The sequence below is a fragment of the Protopterus annectens genome, chromosome 2.part2, assembly GCF_019279795.1.
Source record: "Protopterus annectens isolate FY-2018-M chromosome 2.part2, PAN1.0, whole genome shotgun sequence".
Classification (NCBI taxonomy): Eukaryota; Metazoa; Chordata; order Ceratodontiformes; family Protopteridae; genus Protopterus; species Protopterus annectens.
Window position 1 is genome coordinate 521623307 of NC_056730.1, and position 26682 is coordinate 521649988.

Consider the following 26682-nt stretch of genomic DNA (forward strand, 5'->3'; position numbering starts at 1 on the left):
GCATGAGTGTCGTGAAGTTTGCCACTTCTGTCTTAAGAAGCATGAAGTTGGCTTTGGAGTAGTTTTTGATGGTGGTTTCCTTAATGGGGGGTGGGGGTGGGATATGGATGTCTAGGCTGATTAACTTGTGGTTGATCTGACAAGCAAGGAGTTGACCTCTGGTGTGGAACACCGGTTACCCATATTGGTAATGACTAGGTCCAGGATATTGCTGCCCTGGTGGGGGTGTGAACAAGCTGATACAAGGCATTGGAATTTATGAATTCCAGAAAACGTTGAGCGAATGAGTTGGTACACGAGTAGTTTTCCCAGTTGATGGTGGGGTAGTTGAAATTGCCCATAATTAAGGTATTGGGTTGTACCTTAATATTTTTCAGTATCTTAAGAAATGAAGAGTGGGAATCCTGGGGAAAGGTGGGGGATCTGTAACAAGCTACAACCTGGATTGCAGTCTTGCCCAGTGTTAGTTGCACTTGGATAATTTCAGATGCATTATGTTGAGCAACTAGCCTGGAGGTGTGGATATCCTTAATGAATATGGACACACCTCCGCCTTTAGTGTTTCGGTCCAGGTTAGGTGGCCAAAAGGTGTGGTATGAATTATACAACACAATCCACAAAAACGAACCAGCACAGGTTGGATATGGCTAGAAAATCCTTTATTTGTCCCAAAACAAACCAGTTTCGGCTGTGATAAGCCTTCTTCAGTGTATATGAATTAAGTAATGAACAATTACTCCATCCTGGTATAGCCTTTATATAGAGAAATGTCTTAAAGGCATATCACTCAAATTATACCACATTCAATAAGCATATGTCAAAAACAGATCTAAAGAGTATATAAATTCCAAAACTCTGGACAAATTATTATGTAAAAATAGAGTACTATATGCACTATTAAATATGTGATAATTATATATCTTATATTATATAAAAAAGAAGGCTGACAATTAATCCAATTCATTTAATCCACGTTTGAATAAAGCCGCTAACCTGGTTATCCAAATAGATTCCATATTATTAAGTTTGTCATGCCAACCTGCTTTAAAATTTCTATGCATGGAAATCTTATCTATGATAATAAATTTAAATTGTGAAGTGGGATGGCTGATAGTATGTTTATATAGAGCACTGGACATCCTGCGGTTCCTGATGGCACTAAGATGTTCACTAATTCTCAGTTTTACAGGTCTAGATGTCTGGCCAACATAAAACGAAGAACAGGTGCATGTCGCCAAATAGATGACCCAATCTGAACTGCAGTTGCCAAAAATTTTGATCTTATATATCTTAGATGTATTCTTACTAGAGAATTCTTTGGTTTTTGAAATATATTCACAAGCACTGCAGTGTCCACATGGAAAACATCCCACCAGAGGGTCTCCAAAAAGTGTAGTTTGAACTGGTGTGACTGGTTTGTATCTTTTGTAATGAGTCAAATGAGAATGGTTAGTACGACCCCTACAATATGAGAATGCACATTTTTCTGGTAAAATCTCATTTAAGTATTCATGAGCCCTTAAAATGTCCCAATGTCTATTAATGATATCCCTGAACCTGAATGTATTATTACCAAAGGTAGTAACAAGCCTAATCGGCTGAACTGTATTAGAGTTGTCATCGTGCCTATGGTGTTTATATTGTAGTAAAGAGGAGCGAGATGTCTGTTTGGTCTGGTCAGAAATCTTAGAGATGTGATGTTTGGAATATCCACGACTCACAAGCCTATTGGAAAGATCTTGTCCACATACTTTATGATCTTCCTCCGATGAACATATACGTTTAATACGTAAGAACTGGGATTTGGGAATATTTTGGATGATATGGTGGGGATGAAAACTGGATGCATGTAATAGTGTATTATATTGCGGGAACTTCCTGTGTACCTGAGTAGCAAGTATATGATCTTCTTGTCTACAAACTGCTACATCCAGAAATATAATTTCTTGATATTGTATGTCTACAGTGAATTGAATTTCTCATGGGTTATTATTTAAGTATTTGACAAAATCAAATACCTGGGTCTTGACCCCCCCCTGCCACACCATCCAACAATCATCTAAATACCTCCTCCAGATATCCAAGTTGTTAATATACAAATTATGATCAGGGTCGTATATAAATGATTGTTCAAAAAATCCCATAAATAAATCCGCATGTATGGGGGCAAAGGATGCCCCCATAGCCGTGCCTCTGATCTGCCAATAAGCTTGTCCCTCAAAATAGAAAATGTTTTTCTTAAGTACATATTCAGTAAGTGTCAAAAGAAAGTTGTTAAAATCCGTAGTATATAATTGTGACTTGTCCAACCAATAAGAAATGGCAGTTATGCCAGCGTCATGAGGAATGCTCGTATAAAGCGATGAAACATCTAGTGTACATAACCACCAATCTGCTTCCAATTGTGAATTCTGAATGATGTTTAAAAATTCAGTTGTGTCTTGTAGCCTCGATCTTACATTAGGCAATAAAGGCTTAAGATAATGTGTAAGGAAAGCAGATAGTGGTTCAGTTAAAGAACCTCTGCCAGAGACAATAGGTCTCCCGGGGGGATTAGTAGGGTGTTTGTGGATTTTTGGAAGAAGATATAAATATTGAGCAATAGGCTCAACCACTTTAAGTTGTTTGCAGACCGATTTGCTAATAATACCTTCCTCTGTTGCTAGGTCCAAAACAGAATCAATATGTATTTTAGAGTTTGGTGTTGGATCAACCACCATCCTAATATAAAATCTAGCATCAGACAATTGCTTGAAAGCTTCCACTTGATACATATATTGGTCCATAACAACAATACCATCCCCCTTATCAGCTGGAGTAATAACAATGTCATGATTTTGCTGAAGTTCTTGTAAAGCAATTTTATCTGCCTGAGTAAGGTTGTGTGTAATAGTAGGTTGGAATCTAGTAGAAAAATGTAAATCCTTAATAACACAATCCTTAAAAATAGCAACATGTTTATCCATTGGTGGTTGGAATTCCGATTTACCAAATTTAAAGCCAGAAGGTCTTTGAGAAGAATCATTATCTGAAAAAAATATTTTGAGATTAACCAATCTACAAAAGTCATGAATATCCTTGACCAAATTATGTTCAGGAACAAATGAAGTAGGGACAAAATTAAGACCTTTATTCAATACTTTATTGTGTGCAGAGGATAGTTCAAATGAGGATATGTTGTGTACATTGTTCACTGTTTCACAATTTTCTGTAAGAGAAGTTGTAAACTTTTGTGTGCCTGTTTCTATGTTTTCTGCCGCCCCTCCGTCTCTGACACCCAAAGGGTCTGATTGCTTCCTTTTGGCAGCTGGGGACACCTGATAGAAGGGAGCATCATAATCTGTAGTGGAAGATGTATCATCTTCTGAAGTACCACTGACAGTAGACTCTGTCCTTCTCAATATCGACCTTGGTCTTTTTCTACCATAATTATATTTGTTACTAGGGTCAGAAAATCTGACAGACTTTTGTGTGACAAATGGTTTACCCTTGTCGTAATCCGACAAGTCCCTCTGAAATTTGTGTATTTTTCTTTTTAGCAGCTGTTGTTCAAGATTAGCTAATTCCTTAGCCAAATTGGTTAAATAGTCCCTATGAAATTCTTCTGTTTCAAAATGTTGGGCCTCAAGACAAACCTTGTGAATATCTAACACTTGTGATTCAATAATATGTTCATAGTAACTGATCAGGGTATCAACAAATAACATCGATGCTTGATGCTGGGCATGTGCCCAGTCTTGTGACAACTGAGGATCAATTAATCCTACTAAAGGTTGGAGACAAATTCTTAATCCTCTAGGTGTGATGTCTTTAAGTTTGTAGGCCTTAAATAATTTTAAGTGCCAAAAATTAGACCTGAGGGTTTTCATGTTCCTTGTTAGTTTTTGAAAAATTATCCCACATTGATATTTAGAATCAACTTCACCATTGTTAGAACTCCTAGACCCTACTATGTTGAGACCAAAGGCCTCTAAATTATCTTTATCAGCTGATAAACCTGATAGAATGCCATTTAAATCCATTATGATAGTCACTGACAGTATATCACAATACAATAAAGAACAAAAAGACAGGCTGAAATATATCAAAATTGAATGGTAATGTCAATATTATTATCGAGGTGGAAAATATATATATATATTTTTTTTGATATTTATTATATTGATCCAATAATGTGAAGTAAAAACCCTCAAAAATTAATTTCTACATCGACCAATCAAACCAAAATAGTAACCAATATCACTGACTAAAAATGTAAAACAGTGTATTTTTGAGTAGTTGACCATTCATCTCCACTACTATGTATTTATTAATGTGCCAAACCATAAAAATTAGAACATAAATATATATAACAAATGGACTGACACCTTGCCCACTGTTACTTATATCAATTGTGGATCAATCTGTGGACATATATATATATATATATATATATATATATATATATATATATATATATATTTATATAATAGCCGACTCTTCATCTCTGCTAAAAAATCAGCCCAACATCTTGATCCCAACCTTGGTGTATAGTCTTGGTGGACATACAACCCAACCAATAGTTTAGACTATCCAATCACCAATATCATAACTTCACTCGTCTTAGAACATAAGGTTCGACACATTAGTTGTCAAATTAGTCAGGAATTAAGAAATAATGGTCATAAAAAACTGTTGAGAGTTGCACTCCACAATAGGTGGATCAATATGAGCCAAATTGTATTTTTATTTTTGTGCCTGTGTTTTTGGTCAAATGTTGTGATAACTAAATGTTGGCATATGTATTGTATATGCTTAAAAAGAAAGCAATAATAAGACAAGGATGTAAAGCTTATAGAACATATACTGTCCTATAAGATATATATGACAAACAGCCTCAAGATGTGACAAACTAATCATAAACATAGATAGTAACCAACAAGGCTAAACAGTCCTCCATGTAACAAATATAACCAAACTGATAGAGAACTTGTTGATAATCTGTAAGTTGTACTGTCAATGATACTCAAATAAAGCACTGTCATAGTAACATGAAAAAACAAACTTATTCCCCCTCTTAATGATCTAAGCTAGTCAAAAAAACGGCATAAATAAAGTGTCCATTGAAAATCTTGCCACAACAGCAATTGTAAAGTTAAATTGTAATAAACAAGTCCAACTAACCCAAATTAGTGATCTAACCATAAAGAATTAAAATAAGCAAAATAATAAACCAATTGTATGCGTAGAACCAAAGCATGGACTCATATGCAATGCTGAAAGTAAAACAACAATGCCTATAATATAATATATGATATCCGTGGCTAAAAGCTGTAAAGCCACTAAATAATAACCAATGTCACCATAAGAAGTCCAAACGAACACTTTGGATAAAAGTTAGTGTTCATAAATCCGTGATTAAGTCCTCCTGTTATCTTATTTGTAAAGCAAAAGGATACATACACAGTTCAGGTCCCAATATCTCAAATCAAGTACTGCACTGAAGTAATTAAAGTTAGAAATAGAATGATGATAATATTATCTCATCGACAAACAAAAGACAGCCATACCATCATCACAATCCAAAATACAACGATGTTGAAAAGCAGTTGTAAAGTTGAATTGTAAAAAAACAAGTCCAGAGGACCCAAATTAGTGCTCCAACCCTAAAAAAATTAAGCAAAATGATAATCCAATTGTATGCGCAAAATTGAGAATTAGTGAACATCTTAGTGCCATCAGGAACCGCAGGATGTCCAATGCTCTATATAAACATACTATCAGTCATCCCACTTCACAATTTAAATTTATTATCATAGATAAGATTTCCATGCATAGAAATTTTAAAGCAGGTTGGCATGACAAACTTAATATGGAATCCATTTGGATAACCAGGTTAGGGGCTTTATTCAAACCTGGATTAAATGAATTGGATTAATTGTCAGCCTTCTTTTTTATATAATAAAATATATATAATTATCACATATTCAATAGTGCATATAGTACTCTATTTTTACATAATAATTTGTCCAGAGTTTTGGAATTTATGTACTCTTTAGATCTGTTTTTGACATATGCTTATTGAATGTGGTATAATTTGAGTGATATGCCTTTAAGACATTTCTCTATATAAAGGCTATACCAGGATGGAGTAATTGTTCATTATTTAATTCATATACACTGAAGAAGGCTTATCACAGCCGAAACCAGTTTGTTTTGGGACAAATAAAGGATTTTCTAGCCGTATCCAACCTGTGCTGGTTCGTTTTTTTGGATTGTGTTGCATATTTGTTTGAAACTTGCACTTTGTCCTTCGCGCATGTCTTTGGTTTGCTCTGGTGGTATGAATTATAGCCTGGTAATGCAGGGGTGCTCTCTGGAGCCCTGAACCAGGTCTTTGACTCTGCACAGATGTCATTCTCTATTTTAAGAAGTGCCTCGAGTGAGTGCATTTTGAGGTTTAGACTTCTAGCATTGAGTAGCATTACCCTCAGAGTTTGCTTGCTTGTACCTGTTATGGTGGTGAACTTAGCATTTGAACCTTGCCTAAAAAAGGCACTATAGGGGTGGCAAGAGATTTAGCAAGTATCCGGAATCCCAGGGGCGACGGGTGCAGGCCATATTTGTTTAGGTTAATTACCAGCTTAGCAGCTGTAAGCTGCTTTTTGGGATGAGTGGGTCTCTTTTTATGTTGTCACCAGCTGCATTACTTTAGTCTGAGTATACAGGGCTCGACTGTTGCACTTTGCTGGCCTAGTCTACTCTCCAGATGTCCTGAACGTATATCACTGAAGGCCTTTATTTCTCTTTTAAGGTGGATCAATGGTCCTACTAGAGCCTTTAGCTTAATTACTGGCTTAGCAGCTATTTTTCTTTTCCATTTGTCTCTATAAGGGCACCATGCAGCTTTTATATTGTTATGAAAACTGTTTTGAAAACTGTTCAGCACAACTTATTGCACAGCATGAACATATCATAGTTTACTGTGTTATTCTGTTGAGCACTATATATTGCACTGTTTAGAGATTTTATAGTATTACTTTATCATTTACCCCTTGCTTTCTGTTGCTTATATTTGGATCTACTGCTGTATAACCCTGTCCTCTCAAACAGACTAGGGTCACTGATAGCATGCTGAACTGCTGAATGAATGTTTTGTTCTATTTAATGGACCCTATATTGCCTAACTTGTATTGTTTATAGCATAATGTCTGCTGCTTTCCATTTTTAATCCCCCTAAACCTAATCTTCCTCTACATACTTGCTCCAGCCTCATCTAACCATAGCCTCTCTCTACTACTGTGCTTTGTTACACCCTCCCTTCTTCTCTAAACATCCCTTACCTGCTACCTTTCCCCTCTACATCTGCAGTATTAGCTAACTCAGTGTTGTCTCCCTCTCCTCTACAGTAATCCATCCTGGGTGCTCCTTCCCTGCTTTAAATGCAAAAGGAATACCTCTGGCCATCACCTGAAAACACCCTGAATTGGCCAGTTTGACTGGTACTTAGAAAAATACTACTGAGAAGACCCCCCCCCAACAAGATTGTGTAAATGTATTTTGCTTAACACTAATTAAATTTAGACTTGATGTACTATCTATAGAGTTAGTCTGCCCTCCCGTGTGTGCATTCTAGCAGCTTACCGCAGACCGTTTGCCCTCTCCCTCTCCTGTTATCACTACCCTAGAATATATTTAAACCTAAGACTGGTCCAACTATCCCTGCTGTTTGCTATCTCTTTCTACCATTAGGTGGCAGCATCTACCAATATAAATCCTAGCTATTCTTTATAATCCCAACAAGTTTTATTTTTTCACAAACGGTTGTGAGTTAATATCCTTAGACTGTAAATATCTTCTCCCCCCCTGCTAAACCACCCTCTGTAAAGGCAGCCTTCATTTTCTGGCTGGAAATATTTAGCTCATACCTTCCAACTACGGCCTTTAAACTGCTCTTTGCTGATACGTTTTCTGCCATACTCACCTCTAGTATTCTTTCCCACTCCATTCGCCCTACGGGCTCACTCCGCTCCCCTACCCTGCCCCCAATTACCACATGCCCCCAGTACTTGTAGCTTTATTCCTATCTTACCCCACCCTCTCAGCCTAATTACCCAATACCAGCTCCCCCTCATTATTCCTCCCACCTATAGCCATCCTTCTTAAACTCTGTAATCTGTACTCCACCCAATAATTATAGTCCCATCCTCTTTCCTTAAATCTCTATAATACCTCCATCACTTTTTAACCCTTTCTTCATCATAGCCTTCTCTATTTTTCTAACCATTCATACCACTGTCTCTTTGCTCCAACATGCTCTCCTCAAGTTATCACACCCTCCAGTCCCCCAGCCTCCTCTTTATGTTCCTACTTCCCTTATACTATGTTACCTCATATTCCACCTATGCTTGTCCAATACCACCTACAAAGACAACTACCATACAAAACCACTTTCTCCCTCATTCTTACTCCCATTTCCACTCTATCTCCTCTTCTCTCATTCAGCCAACCCTCTGCACCTATTTCACCCTAAACTCTTCTCCTCTAAAGTCAAGACACTGTCACCTGCTCCAGTCTACAATCTACCAAAATTCATGCCTGGCAGACCAATATGGCTAAAGGATATCTCCTTCAACAATCTAGTCCAAGCTGGTGATATCCATCCTAACCCTGGTCCTACATCCTTTATTAACAACACTCATCCCTTACCCTCTTCCTCCTATCTCAACAACCAAAAGATTTTTACAATTAATGCACAACGTCTAAACAACAAACTACACCAAGTAAAGCTTGGTTAAGCCATAACCAACCAGATATCTTAGCCATCTCTGAAACCTGGCTCAAGCCCTTTATCTCCAACTCTGAGATTCTGCCCCAGGATTTCATTGTCTCAGAAATGACCGACTAAATAAAAAAGGTGAAGGCACTGCCCTAGTCTACTCCAACCTTCTTACCTTAATTCCCCTCCAAATTCCAATTCCTCAATTCCAGAAAACTGAACTAACTGCTGGAATTCTAAAACTAAATAAACATAAAAATATCTGCATCATTGCCCTGTATATCTCATCTGGTAACAATATCTCTACACCGAAAATATTCTCCTATGGGCCTCTACTGAAATTAACTATGAAATTTATATCCTTGGTGATGTGAATATTGACTGGAATAAAATCAATTGTCCCTCTCCCTCCCTATCCATTAACCTCTATAACTTCACTCAAATAAGCCTCTCCATCACTCGACCTAACAAAATAAACCCTCCCGGATCCACTATAGATTGGATCCTAGTCTCAGATCCAAATAAAATAACCAGTTCTGGCATAATTCCTGATACCTTTAGTGACCACCTCCCAGCCTTCATGTATCGCTCAACTAGTTCCTCCTCACACCAGCATCAATACATTCAAACTCGTAACCTCAGTAGCTTCAACCCAACTGCTTTCTCAAATACTTTCAAACAAATGAACTGGCAAATTCTAACCATCCTTCCTTTTAACAAGGCTATACAATACTTCAACTCTGTCTTCCTTGATACTTTAAACTCACTAGCCCCACTAAGAAACAAAAGGATAAAAACTAAAACTGCTCCTTGGCTATTCACACAGACAAAACAGATTATGCACCACAGAGACAAACTATGGAAGCTTTACCAAAACAATAAACTGGACAATACCTTGCTCCAATATAAACAGATTCAAAACTGTTCAAAACGACTAATCACCAAAGACAAAAAACCTACTGTATTAAACTTCAGTCCAATAACAATAAAAAACCCAAAAATTCTGGAACTCAATAAACTCACAACTCAATCCAGGCTCCAAGAATAATACCTGCCCTGACCCAAGTAAATCTGTCCTCAAACTAGGCTTTGAATTTAACTCATTTTTCATAGAAACTATTACTACCCTCACCAAGACATTTCCCAATAATAATCCAACTGCTCTACACTCTCCCCTTCTAACTTACCTCATCTGTTTGAACTCAAACTCATCTCCACTAACTTTATAAAAAAACTTTTGTCTAAACTTAAACTTTGCTCTAACGCTCCTGACAATATTCCCTCTTCCTTCCTAAAATGTGCTGCTGATGGCATTGCCCTCCCAATCAGCATCATTATTAACCAATCCATAAAAGAATCATACGTCCCCAAACTCTGGCGCTCAGCTTACATCTTCCTCTTCATAAAAGAGGCAAAAATACAAGTATCTCAAATGTTCACCCCATTGCTTTGCTCTCACCAATCTCCAAAATCCTAGAAAAATGCATCCACCTCCAACTTATGCCTTTCCTGACCCAAACCAATCTTCTTACTCCTACCCAGCATGACTTACATCCAGGCCATAGCACAATAACCTCTCTACTCTCTTTCCTAGAAACTGTCAATCAAGCCCGAGATTCTGAACACTTGGCTTCTACTGTTTTGTCTAAAAAAAAAAAAAGGCTTTGATTTGTCTAAAGGCTTTGATACTGTTTCCCACAAGCACCTTCTCTGTCATCTCTCAAACCTTAATCTCTCACATAATGCTTTATCCTGGTTCTCCAGCTATCTATCATACAGATCACAGGCAGTCAAATGGAAGAACTCCATATCTTCCTTCCTACCTACCCCAACTGGCATACCACAGGGATCCATCCTTGGGCCAATGCTTTTTAACATCTTCATCAATAACTTTCATACTGCTATTCCTGATGCTAAAATCATCCAATACACAGACAATTCAACCTTACTCTGCTCTGTCTCAAACCTCTCTGAATTGCTGACTAAAACCCAAACTGCCTTCTCAACAACTGAAAACTGGATGCATTAAAACCACCTCTCTCTCAATGCAAATAAATCAAAGATTCTAGTATTCCCTCCCACAAAGATCTTCTCCTATGATAAAAACAACTTCAAAGTCTATAGTCAAACCAACTCACCTACAGAAGTGGTCCCCTCTGCAAAACTACTTGGCATTACTGTAGATGAACACCTCAAGTTTGATATTCATATTCAACAAAATATTAAGAAACCCCACCAAAAGCTAGGTATGCTGTATAGGAATAATTGCTTTCTCTCTAACTCTACCAGGCAAACTCTGGACTCAACTTATCTTTTTCCTTCCTTATTATATGGAGCCCCTCTCCTAACCATCCTGTCCTCCTCTATCACCTCTAAACTAGAAAACTGCTACAACAAAATCTCTAAATTTGCCTCTAAATCTAAAAATACCACCCATCACTGCCTAATCCTACAATCCCTGAATTGGCTTGAACTCCCAAACTACCTAGACTATCTCCAACTCACTACTGCATATAGACTCATATTTCACCCAACAAAATGTCCCACTCTAACTAACATCCAAAACCCTTATACACCCAACAGAGTTCTCAGATCAGAAAATCAGAACTTAATTACTAGCCATAAACCTAAACGTCCTGCTGGACAATTTCTCCTATCTTTCTCACTAGGCAAAAAAATGGAATTCCCTTCCCTCCACACTAAGAACCATACCAAACACAGAAAACTTCAAAACCCAACTATTCAAACACCTGTCCACTAAATGGAAATGTATCTGCCTTCACCCAACCTAATCAAAGGGGGCTCTCTCTCTGGTTCCCAAGCTCTACAACTCTCATAGTTATCTTCCTATGAGCCCATCTAAGCTTCTCAACAATTTCTATAGCCTCTCTCTAAGCTCTCAACAACTCCTACAGCTACCCTCACACAGCCCAACCTTGTAAATATTGCAAATAGCATTCTACTGTTGATGTGTGTATGTAAAGCGTATTTACATTTTCTTAAAAGGTTTGTATGTAAACTGTTTCCACATCTAACACACATCTGTTTTCCTCAAATGAAACTGCATGATCTCTACCTTCAAGCTTAATGAATTTGTTAACTATGCATGATAGTGAATGCATTTATGAGTAACTATTCTACATAATATTAGCTTTAATATTAACTATCAGTTGTATCTAAATTGTATAATGCATCTTGGAGCTTTTCTTCCCGGGCCTCCACTGAAAATGGGTCAATTCGGCCCAGTGGACTTCCCCGGTAATCAATCTGCAAATAAATAAATAAATACATAAAATAAATCTCTGGCAAAGCATCATGGTTTGTTGACCATGTTATCCAGGCAGACAAGATACTGGATCCCCTTAGAATGACACCAGAGGCTTAGCCAATTGTTGAAGTCAATCATTTTGTCCTTGTACTGTGGTATCATTCTGGGCGATGGCAGGATGCCACTCAGGGCTAGGGTCATACCTGCCTGGGCTACAATATCCGAGAGTTCCTCCGTGTCTCTTTTCATGTAGTCCAGGGAGGTATGTCTCAGGTCATTCACACCAATATGGACAATGACAGAGTCATATTTGTACTTGTTGTGGAGTGACCTGAGTGTGTGCATTATGTGGCAGGTACTGGCACCCGACAGGCAGCTGACAGTAACTTTCTCCTTGTTTAGCCTGGTGAGTGGGACATCAATGTGCCTGACTATAGAGTCACCAATGACTAGCGTGTTAGGTATGTTGTTTTGCCTTATGGGCTGAGGTTGAGTGGCGCACTGATTTTGTGGGCTATGTGTCATTTGGGTAGTGTTGGGGGTGGTGGTTGTCTGCGTTTCAGCTTGGGAGGTCTTTGTTGCTTGAGCAGATTTTTATTGAGAGCCTCCGTGAATGTGGGTATGTGCTTTGTGTTTCTATGTGTGGGTTTTGGTAGTGTGGGTTCTGAAGGACTATGTGTCGAGTGTGGTGTGGTGCAGGTGTTAACCTTCTCCTCTTGACTGTCTAGTCCAGTCTTGACTGGAGAGAGCTTGGCTTACAGTTTGGCTATATAAGTGCATCTCTCACAGGTTGTAATGTTGGGTGGTAGGAGGAGAGGGTTGTCAGTGTACATAAGGCAATTGCTACATTGCCCCAAGATGCCCAGATTCATCAGGTGGACAGGAGAAAACACCAGGAGCTGACCCATTATCATGCCTGGATAGGTGCTTATTAATTTAAGTACTAAGAACTGTTTTCCTCTTGACAAGTGAGGAAAGTCGAGTGCTGTAGAAATTTGTAGTTTATTTAGTGCTTACAATGAGTTCTGAGCAAGTGCTGAGCACAAAGAAACAGTTTTGAGTGCTGAAACTAAAAAAAAAAAACAGGCTAGTTCTAGCTAAATCTAGCTAGTTTTAGCACCAATCCCAAGAAGAGAAGCAGGCCACGGCCTGTTTGGTGATCCTCAGTCTTGTCCCAGATGATGCAAATGTCTGCATGCTTGTAGCCTTTTTCTGGAAGATACCTTGAATAGCAACTAGACCAATCAGGTATGTTAAGCACAGACACCCAGTCTCCAACCAGAAAGAGTCAGGAATCAATGCACTCTGCTCCTACTCTCACCAGGATCAGAATATAAGCACAGATTCTAAGCTGTCACCTATAAAGCAGTTATTAAGCTTTCTGGTGATCAGCAGTCTCCAGGAAATAATGTAATTGCATTCCTTCTCTCACCAGGAGAAAACGGAAGCACTTATCCCAAGATGACTACTGAGAGGCAGAATGTGGACTCTACAATAACTGGTAATAATAATAGATGCTTAAAGATAAGATGAAAAAAATGGTTTATCCTAAACACTGCAGTGTGCACTAGAGGAGTTAGATGTGAAAGTAAGTAACTTAACTTTTACCTGTCTAAAAGTTTTAGTGGAGTGTCACTATTTTTAAAACAGCAAGATAGATTGAAAAGGGGTGGCCACTTTTGTATTCTGGTACTATGGAATACAGTAGGATGGTCAATAAATTAAAATAGTTGAAGGGGAGTGATTTCACAAAATGGTAATGGTGCTTACTCACACCAGCCAGTAAAAGCAGAGAGGAAATGAGATATATGGTCAAATTAACATAAGGGGCAGACAACTAGAAAGACAGTGGTGTTTAAAAACACAACAGTAACCGTGTGGGATGGTGAGAAAAAATTCTGTCTGACTCACAAGAGACAGAGCTGTGGTCTCTTTTTAAGTTTTAGTATGCAGTTAAAAACAGAATACAAGTCAAACACAGTGTAAAGAAAACAAATCACAGTATAAAAATTAGAAAAGGGCAATAAAGTAATACAAAACACAACAAATAAAAAGCAAACTAACCTTTCCCTAAGAGCAAACTGTAGTAGAATCTGGGTGAACCTTTCCAGTAAAGCTCTGAAATGTATTATTTTACCCCTTAAATAGAAGGTTTAGTTCCTAGCTCTACCCCCTCAGTTCACAGATGATTAACCTTAGCTGACCTGTTGTAACTTATGTATGACTCCTTAACTGACCTCTTCTAATTTCTGCCTGACTTGCAAGAGACAAAGCTGTGGTCTCTTTTCAAGTTTTAGTATGCAGTTAAAAGCAGAATACAAGTAAAACACAGTGTAAAAAAAAACAAATCACAGTATATGAAATAGAAAAAGGCAATAAAGTAATGCAAAACACAACAAATAAAAAACAAACTAACCTTTCCCTCACAGCAACTATGTTCCTTAATCTGTGTTCAAGGTATCCAAGAAGTTGCTGTTCTTTATGTATAGCCAAGCAAACTAGTCTCTGTAGGATTGCTTGGCATTATGTTCAACAAAACTGAAGCTCGAATGGCCATGTCAACATGAAGCTTTCTCTATCTTCTCCATTTCTCTTACTTTTTTGTACATGAATTTATAATATCCCATTTCCACATCATTGATTCCATATTTCTCAGTAACAATCTATCTTCTCACAGCTGTCTTTTCCTTGTTTCATAGCCCAGTCGTTTATCCATATTCTTACTATCTCAAACTTTTTTCCATCCTCCATCTTTGGTTTTTGTGACTGATTATACACACTGGCATTTTCCACTGGTTCACTACATATGGTCAGCATTTATTTACCCATTACTTAAGTCCTAGATCCAGTTTCACCAGTATTGCTTGCCACTGTATCACTTGTGCTATAATTTACAGCTGGTGCATATAGTAAGTTTGCTTATGCAGGGAGTTCTTCCTTTATCCACAGTTGTGCACACTTGGAGTTAGTCTATTAAAGCTAGGTTTAGAAGCAAGGCCTCACCTGAACAAGTGATGCAATAGGGTTTGCCTCCTGATGAAACACACTGTCCCACTGTTGTTTGGTGTAGTAGTTCTGGCAATTGTTTTGTTGATTGTTTTTTATTGCTAAACTTATTTGGCCAACTGGGAATGTGATGGCACAAGGTACTACTAATATGTGATGGCTATTGCTGCCACCAGTTATTTCAGGGACAGGGATAATTGTCCTTCAATCCATTTCACTGCCCCATTAAAATAGAGAGCAACAACTCATTAACACAGGAACAAGACTAGGCAAGCAATTGTATTAACTATAATATTCCCAGCAATATATACCTTTAAGTAGACTTGCTTAAAAGTTCTTTCATGCTACAAAATTATATATTTATATATATATATATATATATATATATATATATAAAACTGAAGTTTGACCGTAAAAGCATCTAGCAAATTTTCATTTCTCTCTGGACTATGGATGCACATCCAAATAGGTTCCATACTGAACAGCCACAACACTTGGTTCCCAAACCCTTCTCCTTCCTTACTCTGAACTCGGTGCCTTAAAGTGCCAGATTATGAAAGTAACTGTAATTTAACTGAACTACTACTACTACTACACACACACACACACACACACACACACACACACACACACAGACACACCACATGCAAACACAATAATTTCCTGGAGACATTATTAACATCTTTCTGTGTTACTATCCTCTCCGTCTTTATGGTAGTACTTTCACCAACCAAAGCAAGTGTTGCACTCTCCAATTATTTAACACTCTTAGAAATAAGTCAAATGAAAAAAAAACATAGTAGCTGCTACTGAGCTTTCTCTCCATTTCAGTGATGGCTGCCATCAGTTCTCAATGGACAGATGCTAATAATATTAAATAAATCAATCAATAAATAATTACATGCATACATAAATTAAAAATAACCCCAGAAACTAGTCTGTGTATTGAATAGCATTTAGTAATATTTAACATCTTACCCTTAACCCCAAACGCTACCCTAGGAGACCCCTGTTAAAACCTAGTCCTTATTCCGAAACAGCCCACACTATTACAGGACTGAACAACATGGATATCCAATTTCCAAATGTTTCTGTTTCCAGCTTGGTAGATTTGGATATCATAATGCAATGTAGCAATTTTCTCATATTCTCAGAAACCAGTTAATCATTAAAGAAAGTAACATGGTATGTAAGAGATGGAAATACACAACTTCCTTGGTGGCAAAAATCTTGCATACAAATGAGGCTGTCAGGAATACCCACACAGCATCCATCACACATGGCGCTCACCACGCACATAGATTGTCTTATGCTGAGGCACTTAAAAGAAGCCTTTTCAAATCTCAAAGACCTCCAAAGCCACATAATGGCAACACTGCTCCTCAGCAATCATTAAAACACACCAAAAGTAACACCAAAGATCTCACATAAGCCTGCTCCCAATGGTCACCCAAGAACACAACCCATAAGGCAGGTATATACGTTAGCTAATATTCTTGTCATTGGGGACTCCATTGTGTGACACACAGATGCCCCAATCACCAGGTTAGACAAGAAGAAGATAATGGCTAGTTGCCTGTCTGGAGCCAGGATCCACAATATTACCTATGCACTCAAGTCACTGCACCCCAGGTACCAATATGACTTTATCATTGTCCATACAGGTATAAATGACCTGAGAAGTACCTCAATGGACTACATGAAAAGAGATGTAATGGCTCTCTTGGAATATGTATTACAGACTGGTATGAGCCTTGCATTAAGCAGCATTCTACCTTCACCAAGGATGATGCCACAGTATGAACATAAAATGATTGATTTTAATAATTGGCTTAGTTTCTGTTGTCACTCCAGGTAAATCCAATATCTGTCAGCACAGAGAGACATGCTCAACAGACCATGCTGCTTTGCCAAGGATGGGCTACATATTTCCCCCCTAGGCTTTTGGATATTAGCTAAAACTTTATCCACCCCCTTAGAACCTTGTTTAAGCAATGCCAAAAAGACAAAACTACCAACACAGTGAAAAAGTATCCAACCAACCTTATAGTATTACTGTTCAATGCTAGGAGTCTAAAAAAACACACCTTTCAAACTCTTTTCACTCGGTAAACTGTAGACTTTTGTATCATGACCAAAACTTAGTTTAAAGTCATGAAAAGTACTCTGGCAGTGCAAAGCTACATAACCTTCCACACATTTAGACCAACAACAGTAGAGACTGGGGTCAAAGTTGGAGGCATCTCAATCTACGTTAGCAATAAACATACCTCCAGGTTGGTTAAACAGGAGTATATCATGGAGCTCATCCATTTGCAAATCACTATAGATAAGGACAGTCATTATATCATGGCTGGCAATAGGTCACCATCTGTGCCCAAGAGTCTCATGACTCTTACCTAGACTGACTAGAGGTACTCACCATCCAACCAAACACACTATTCATAGGTGACTTTAACTACCCAGCTATCCCACTATAGACTGGGAAACTTACACTCCCTCAAACTCACAGGCACAATTCTTCCTGGTCTTTATTAACATAAACACCCTGGAACAGATAATGAACACTCCAACCACCCCAGCCACCCACCGTGTCACACTGGACCACAAAGCTGTCTCCTTTGAAGTAAAAAATCTACCTGGAGAACCCATCTAAACCACTAACAGTTAGGAACTATTCTAAGGCAAACTACATCCTATTAAGTGACAGCTTTTTCAGAATTCAAGGCTCCCCCTAACTCTGAGACCACAGCTAGCCATGCAGAACTATTCACAGAGCCCCTATACAAGCATGTGAATAACTGCATAGAGGCTGCCATACCTACCAGAAGAAAAGCCAAAAGAAACACTTAAAACAATCCCCACTGGTGGAATCCTCACCTAACCAGGGAATATAATAAAAGAAGAAAACACACAGCCAAAATCAGGAAAGAGCAACTCCTTTAAAGACAAGTGCTCGGTTATGCAACTAAAGAAGAAACTAAGAGGTGTAATTAATTCCAGTAAAGGCAACTATGAGGTCAGTACAGCCTCTCATTCTAAGGACATACTCAAGGCCTTCTTCAGCTATGTTCAGAAACGTAAAGGTAACACACAGCAGTGTGCTGAACTGGTGGTGAATGGTACAACCTCCACCATTCCTGGTGACATAGCAAATCTACTGGCTGATAAATTCAGCTCTAACTTCACCCCCCCACTCCCACCTCAGCTCCACCAGGTGAAATCCCCTCCAGCATACTACCTCTAGCTATTAGCAGGGACCTGGTGCTGGCAGCACTTGCTAAAGCCAAGAGCACCACCTCCATGGGTCCCAACAGCATCCCTGGATGTCTCCTGAACAGTCTAAAACACAACCTATCAGTTCCACTTAAAGTACCCTGGAACTGCAGCCTTGAAACAGGCTACATTCCATGTCAATGGAGAACCACAACAGTTACCCCTCCCCACAAGGACAGACCATCAACTGATCCAGGGAATTACAGAACTATCAGTCCAGCTACCCTAATATGTGACGTCATGGAACCAACTATCATGGAAGTGATAAACAAGGACATTGGCAACCTACAGACACTTTATGTGCCTCTAAGCTGTCTCCATCATGGGAACCTGAAAAGTAAAAAAGTAATGGTTTCCAAAACTGCACTTGATAATTCAGATAGGATCTCATCATGGAATAACAGTTTTCTGCTTTTCCTGGTAATATTGCTTCCTATGCATCCATTGCTGATCTGAGTCCCTATTATTACATTGAATGATCACATCATCAAATGTCATTTTGAACAGCATTTAATCAAACATGCTGTTCGTTGAACCATTCTGACTGAGATTGCATTGTCCTTACCCCACTGTAATGCGATCTCAGAGTTGGTATATATAATTAGTGAGGGGTGTGACAGCCCCCTACATGGGGGGGGTCGATGAATGGCAATTCCAATGAAAAGCCGTTCGACAGTGTGATCATTTGATGATTTAATAAAGACCTAGTGCACCCATAACTGAATGATGTCTTGCTTATCTGTGTTCTCACATTTTGTTTTACCTTGAGGCCACTTGTTGTGACCACCCGTGTGTTTAGTTCTATATTTATTAATGCTCATACTGCCACATGAAGCATGTATTTTTCTGCATGACTCTTGTTTCTCAGGTAACATGTTACTTAACATTTTTTTGCTGTAAGTGTAAAGTGATATTTTTTCAGTCCATTCCGCCAAACTTGCTAGTTGTCTTCTCATTTTTGGACTTGCGCACGTGCGTACACACACACACACACACACACACACACACACACACACACACACACACTATTTTTATCTACAAAAAAGCTTCATTTATTTCCGTCTCCTTTTCAATTCTTCTATACTATCACTTTAAAAAAAATGACAATATCTCAATAACGACTTTTGCATTATACCAGTTATAAACCTCCTTTATTCAAAAAAGAGAAGAGAAAGAGTAACAATTATTGTTTCCTTTTATGCATTGTTATCCAGCCAGTGTGTTATCCAGGTAACTAGTCTATTATCCACTCCTAGTCTGCCACAATGCTCAGAGGGACTTATCCAGTTATCAAAACTGTATAATGAAATGAACATATTGTGTACAAATTACTTTTAGCTATCTGAGAGCTTGTTTGTACTACCCTGTAGCAAAAGTCCATTTTGGGACAGAAATCATATGTATCAGTTCCATTATTTAAGGGATAATCTCTTGATAGCATGCTGTATTTCTCTTGCAGCAGTTCCACAGACCAAAGTTTTTATGTAAGTGTAAAAAAGGACCCACTGATAACATGCAAACCTTTAAAAAATAAATCCCTTCACATGAAAAACATCAAAGCCGGCCCACAGGCAACTACCCCATAAAGAGCGGTGTGCATAACTTTTAACTTTTCACTCTTATAAAACAAGATTGCTAGTACTTTTGTGGATAGCACACTAGCATAAATTTAATAGAACCCACATGACCTTTAAGAATCAAATTTCTGAAAATATATTTAAAAAAAAGAATGAATTACTCAAAGCGCTTCACTTATTAGCAACAAATTGGCATTAATTGTATCAAGGAACTGCAGTGCAACACTATGTGTCTAATCTGTAATTACCAGATGCACAGTAAACGTCATTGAATAATGAGGAATCAATTAGAAATGCAAATTTGTTGACTTATTATCTTGTCATTGCAACTGTCATTACATCAGTAGCAATGGCATGGTTGGAGTTTATGACAGGATGTGGGGGGGTCTGCATATATGTCTATGTATATATATATATATATATATATATATATATATATATATATATATATATATATATATATATATACACACACACACACACACACACACACACACACACACACACATATATATATATATATATATATATATATATTATATATAAAAAACATTATTCATATAATTAGATATATATTGCTAATTTGACAGACAAATAGACTATACTAGAATTCAGAAGAATATCATGGAACAAAAAGTGTAAGAAATGGAGAAAGAGAGAGAGGATTTAGGCAGAGATGTAATATGAACTATACAAATAAAGATATATACACACACACACACACACACACACACACACACACACACACACACACACACACACACACACACACACACACACACACGCTCTTAGATTGTAGTCATCTGCAGACTTAATCAGCCAGAACCTATCTATGAGACCTTTGGCAATCGACCTGGTGACATAGGGCTTAGCCATCCTGAAGGAAGGTTTGTCCCAAATAAATAACTGGTGCCAAAATCATGGACTGAAACTAAATGGCAAAAAAATACATTATTGTATCCTTTGGGAAGTCATCTACCCCAGGGAACTACCACATTGACAATACTCCCCTAAGAGTTAAACCACTTGTTCAGGATTTGGAAACTAATGTGGACAGTGACCTAACTTTCAGCCTACGTGTGTCCATTATCATAAGAAAGTCATTGTGTATTGCACAGCTTATCAACAAGTAATTGTGTCTAGATCTAAGGATATCATTGACCTCCTTTGCTCAGCCCTCATTAGGCCAGTCATTGAGAATTATGCCCCCTTTGGCATGTGTCTGTCCAGACACATGCAAACACTGGAACGTGCACAGACATATCTTACCAAAAGGATACAGGGCCTAACAAAATATCCTACATTGTCCGACTCATAGCCCTGCCATTATATTCAGTATCCTATAGACTGTTAAGAGATGATCTATGAATGTTATACAAGGCATCCCCTGACCCATTACTGATGGATTTAATGCACATCAGCAAGTTAAATGGTATCAAAAATAGTCGGTCTAGGGATCTAAACCTCTTCTGCAATATCAAAAGAACAGTTTGGAGGGACAGGTATATCTCCCAGAGGATGCTGCTGCTCTGGAACAGACTCACCATCCTCTTAAAACAATACTCATTCCTGTCCATATTCAAACACAAGTTGGAGCTATGGATAGGAAACAGAAAATTTACCATAGCACTGCCCCCTATACTGCTAATGAACAGAGGCAGTTAGGATTGCCAACCATCCAGGAATCGCCTGGACAGTCCAGGAATTGACAATTGCTATCCATTGTCCAGGTTAGGAAGAGATTTGTCCAGGAACTTGGTCCTGTATTGCCATAATTAATATTATTGTATGTTCACTCCTAACATACCAACAGAATCATATTCCAAAATCCTGTACTCCTGATCAGTCTTGCAAGTTATACAAGTCAGCAGTAAATATTTATCAAAATTTAAACAACTTAAAAATTTTGGCATGAAATGCAGTTCAATAGTTCTACCATTTTTCAAAATTGTTAAGTAGAAACCACAGTCAATTTGTTTTACATTCTTTGGGACTTTGGCACCACAGCTGCTGATTGTTGGTAAGTAATGTCTATTTATAATCTTTGGTGTTAAAAACATTTGTTTGTCATCTCATTGCTAGACACTAGTATATGTTAATTATGGTGTTCAAAATTTAGTGAACACTTTAATAATAGTAACAAATCCAAATCATCGGATTTGAATAAATTTTGGTGCAAATAAAATGGAAACTCCAAAGAGAAAGAAGAGAAGGTGTGTGTTTTCAGGCAAGAATGAATCGCCAAGAAGTCCGTGGTTATCGAAAATTGATGATCAGATGGCAAACTACACACTTTGTTGACAGTGCTTTGCTGTCAAATACGAGGGGAAGAAGGCCGTTACAGCACATGCTGAGTCATCCAAGCACAAGAATGCAGTAATGACACAAAAATAGTCTCGTGATTTCTGCGTTTTTTTTGTTCGAAAAAATATGCCAGAAGAAGGCAGTGTTATTGGAGCAGAAATAACCACTACATATCATGGTGTTATGTATCACCACAGCTACAATAGTCAGGACTGTGGCAACAAGCTTCTGGCAAAACTATTACCTGATTCATCCATAACTTCTAAAATTTCATGTGGCCATACAAAAGCAACAAGTTATGTCGAAAACATACTGAAAGCGCAGGAAGTTTGCGTCAATGCTTTTAAATCTGCTCGTTATTTTGGAATTGGATCAGACACCTTGAACAAGGGTAGTAAGAACTTATTTTCATTGACCATTCGCTACTTCTTGAGAACTGAAGGTGTGAAGAATGGACTCATGGATTTTTATCAAGATAATGATGAAACCAGTACAGCAATTGCTGATAGAATTAAAGATATCATTGCAGCTAATAGCCTGTGTTTAGATTCGATCACCTCATACAGTGCAGACAATGCATCCATAAACTTTAGAAAACACGTCAGTATTTCAGAAGTTGCATGTTGCAAACAAAAATTTGATACAAGCAAATTGCAAATGTCATATCCTCAACAATTATGTGAAGTTTGGAGTAAACGCGTTTAGTTTTGATGTTGAATCATCTGTTATCAAAACTTGCAATTCATTCTCAGCATCTGCAAAAACAATCTGATGAACTTAAGGAATTTTTCATTTTTTGCAAATGAAATACTGGAAACTGCTTTGCCATGTGGCCACAAGTTGTGGAAGCCTGCTGCCTGCTATTGAAGGATTGTTGTTATGTTGGCCAGCACTAAAGTCTTACTTATATCTCAAGGTCAAGACGAAGTTGCAGCATTCCTATGGGATGGGTTTTCTTCTGACAATGATAATATTCTACCTTAGTATTCACTTTATCTGATTCACAATGTTATGACTATTTTTGATGATGCCGTCTGACTCTTGGAGTTGAATGCAACTACAGCTGCTGAACTGCTCACCATTATTGAAAGTGTGAAGTGCAAGCTGCAACAACGTCAAAGTGACAAACTATATAGTTCTTCGGCCTATCAGCTACTACATTCTGATGCTGTGACTGCAGAAATTAAATGAGAATTTGAACAGGGAACAACTCTTTTTTTTATCACTGTTTGTCATATTTGCAAAAATGGTGTATCTATGATGCATCCATTTTCAACCATTTTACTGTTCTCACGTTAGACAATGACATTCAGTGGTAGGATATGTTGATAATACTTAAACATATTAAAGGCATAACTGTTGATAATGACAAGTTCTGTGAAGAATTTTGCATTCTTCGAAATGTTAGAATTGACATTGTACAATCAACGACACAGGTCGGTGATAGGTGGGTAAAGTTTTTTAGTGTATTGCCTCCAAATGACATTCAGCTGTTTCATATTGTTTCATATGTTCTGTCAGTCCCAGTCTCAAATGCTTTCTGCAAGAGAGTTATCAGCATAATGAATGAACTTTCATCTGACAGCAGAAATAGTCTAAAGACAGACTTGGTGAAATCAGAGTTAATGGTGAAGATAAATTTCAGCATATCATGCAGTGATTTCTGTGAGTTTGTTCACAGTGATCGTCAGTTACTGAAAATTGCATCTTCTCAGCAAAAGTACAAATTTAAACAACAGCAATTAATGATTATGTATTTGCATGAATACTAGACACTGAATTTGAATCATTTACTGGTGATTGATGTTACTTACCACAATTCAGGTTCATCATTTATGTTGACTAGTCAAAAACTGCTGCAAGCCTGTAACCTGCATAATGTAAAGTTTAAATAATATATTTTTGTTATACTCATGCACAATTGCCATTTTGTGTTATAATATTTGACTATTCTTGCGTCAATAGCACTAGGTCAAACTATCAAAGCTGTCAAAATTGTCCAATGTCCTGTTCATTCATTATTTCAATACCCTCTATTTTAATGAGCATAAACAACCTGTGGGGTTCAGTATGACAACCTGACTAGCCATCATGATGATTTGACGATGATGGCCATCAAGCATCCAGAAATGGAAAATTCCTGAGTTGGCAACTCTAGAGGCAGCTCCTAAATGCTTTATCCCATGAATATGGATGGGTCAAGCCAGTGTAAACCAAATGAGATAGGTTAATTCAAGCACCAATAGGGAAGCTGACAAGTCTTAAATTAAAAGACCCACAAGGCTAACCTAGTACTTACACACACACACACACACACACACACACACACATATATATATATATATATAAACATATATGCATTTACTCATCAAACATGCAAATGTTCAAATTACAAGATGCAAACCCCAAAAGATGGAATCTCAAACAACCAAGAGCAGTCTTAAAAAATCATTTTATGCACTTTCCCACCCCTGCTACTTATATGTACTAACTCTGAAACAGTACAACAGTTAGGAAGGGGCAAATCCCTACTCCCTACTGTACCACAACCTTTGACAGACATATGCTGGGATTCTTATTTTGTTGTCTTATAAGACTTTGAACTCATAAGCCAACAAAACACATTTCTGACTGTTTTGGCACCATTTTTAAACAGTATGTTTGAGCTGTTTGTTAGATTCCGATGAAGTTCTTGTGTGGATTATTAAAAAAAGAACAAAAATGCTAAATAGAATTTGACTGCATCTGTGTCTTCTCTGAAGAGTTGGTACTTTTAGAATTGTTCTTTTGGTTTTGTGCTCTTTATTCTATGCCATTTTGGGGATTTTATTCTGCTTTTGCTTGCATGGCACTCCAGCATGTTTGGAGAATTGTTTACACAGGAAGCTAACTTAGAGTTATCCATGTACAGTCCCTGAGGATCTTGTGGATTTTACTCAAAAAATGACAGCAGCCATATCTAACGTTTGCATACTTTTGGAAATCTTTAAAGCATGAGGTTTGCTGAGTGGTTCTTCTCCACTTCCTGGGTCTTCCACTCAAACTCAATGATTACCTGATCTCCAAATGTATAGACAACCCATTCTCTTACAGCAGTCTTAGAGATCAAAATACAATGGAGACTGATACTTCCACTGATTATGATAATCATCTTTAAATAGAGGTGTGAAAAAAAGATATTTATAGACAAGAAAACTTGGTAACCAAGTACAAAACATGGCAGTACGAAATTGTTTATTTAGAAGAATGCACACACCTTGAATGTGTACCTTTTGGGCTAAGAGTTTATAAATTTCCAAATGGTGTGAATACCAATGCCCCCTTCTACAAAGATCTGGTCAAATTGTTTAACAATGCAGGTATTAACCCAATGAAACTTTTGTTAGCTGATTATAAACTCAAAATAAGATAGCTAAAATAAGAAATTCGACTGTTGGATGAAAAATCAGTCTCACTGCTTCACACAATTTGTCAATTTATATAATGGTATTACAGTCATAGCAGAAAGGCTTTCTGTGACCATTGTTAATAGAAAGAAAAACAAATTGAAGAGGAACTTAGAAGCTTAGGGAAAGGGTACAACTTATCAATTAAAAACCTCTAATTTAACCACTGAAGGTGCTAACCTCGTGTTACCCATCAATACTGTCCCTATAACAAATCAAGAGCAGAGGGACAGTTCAAATAACGTGAGTCAACCATTCACTGGAACTACCAGTGAAACACAATGGACACTACTAGCCCATATTCTCTCCCTGGCTCTTTTTTTATTGCACCCATCAGGGAGCATCGGAACACCAAAATGGCAGATAGGAGGGAAGAAACAGAACAGGGGGAAAGAAGGAACAACAAAAATTAAAAATGAACTCGAACTTTGAAATATTGAACTTGAGTGACTTTAATTTGAACAATTACCATCATGATGTTTTAGCCACAGGTTTTTCCTTCATTCCAACACATTACCCAGACCCTAGTGGATTTTAAAATGTATGTATCTAAACTGAATCTAAAATGCATTTTGCAAGACATTCAACTCTTTGAAGATGAAAAACAATATTGATAGAAAGAAAAGTGCATACAATGCTACACTGCATAGCACACTGTAGATGTTTCATGATTGTTGTGAAGAAGACTTTTATAAGAGACTGGGCACTAGACCCTGAACACTCAATTTAACAAAAGAAGAAAGGGATGCCTTAAAAGAGCTGTCGAGAATGAGGAGATCTGCATTATGAAAGCAGATAAGGGGGGCATTACAGTATTAATGAACAAAAAGGATTATGCAACAGCCATCTGTAATTTATTTTGTAATGAGAACTGTTATGAGGAAACTAACAAAGAAAATATTAACAAAAGCTTTTCAGTGACAGACCAGTCATTTTTTGACCTGTTAAGTCAAGGTGAAATAGATGCAAAAACATATTATTTTCTACAAGTTGAGCTCTCTAAGATGGCGAGATTCTTTGGAATTCAGAAAGTGCATAAAAATAAAG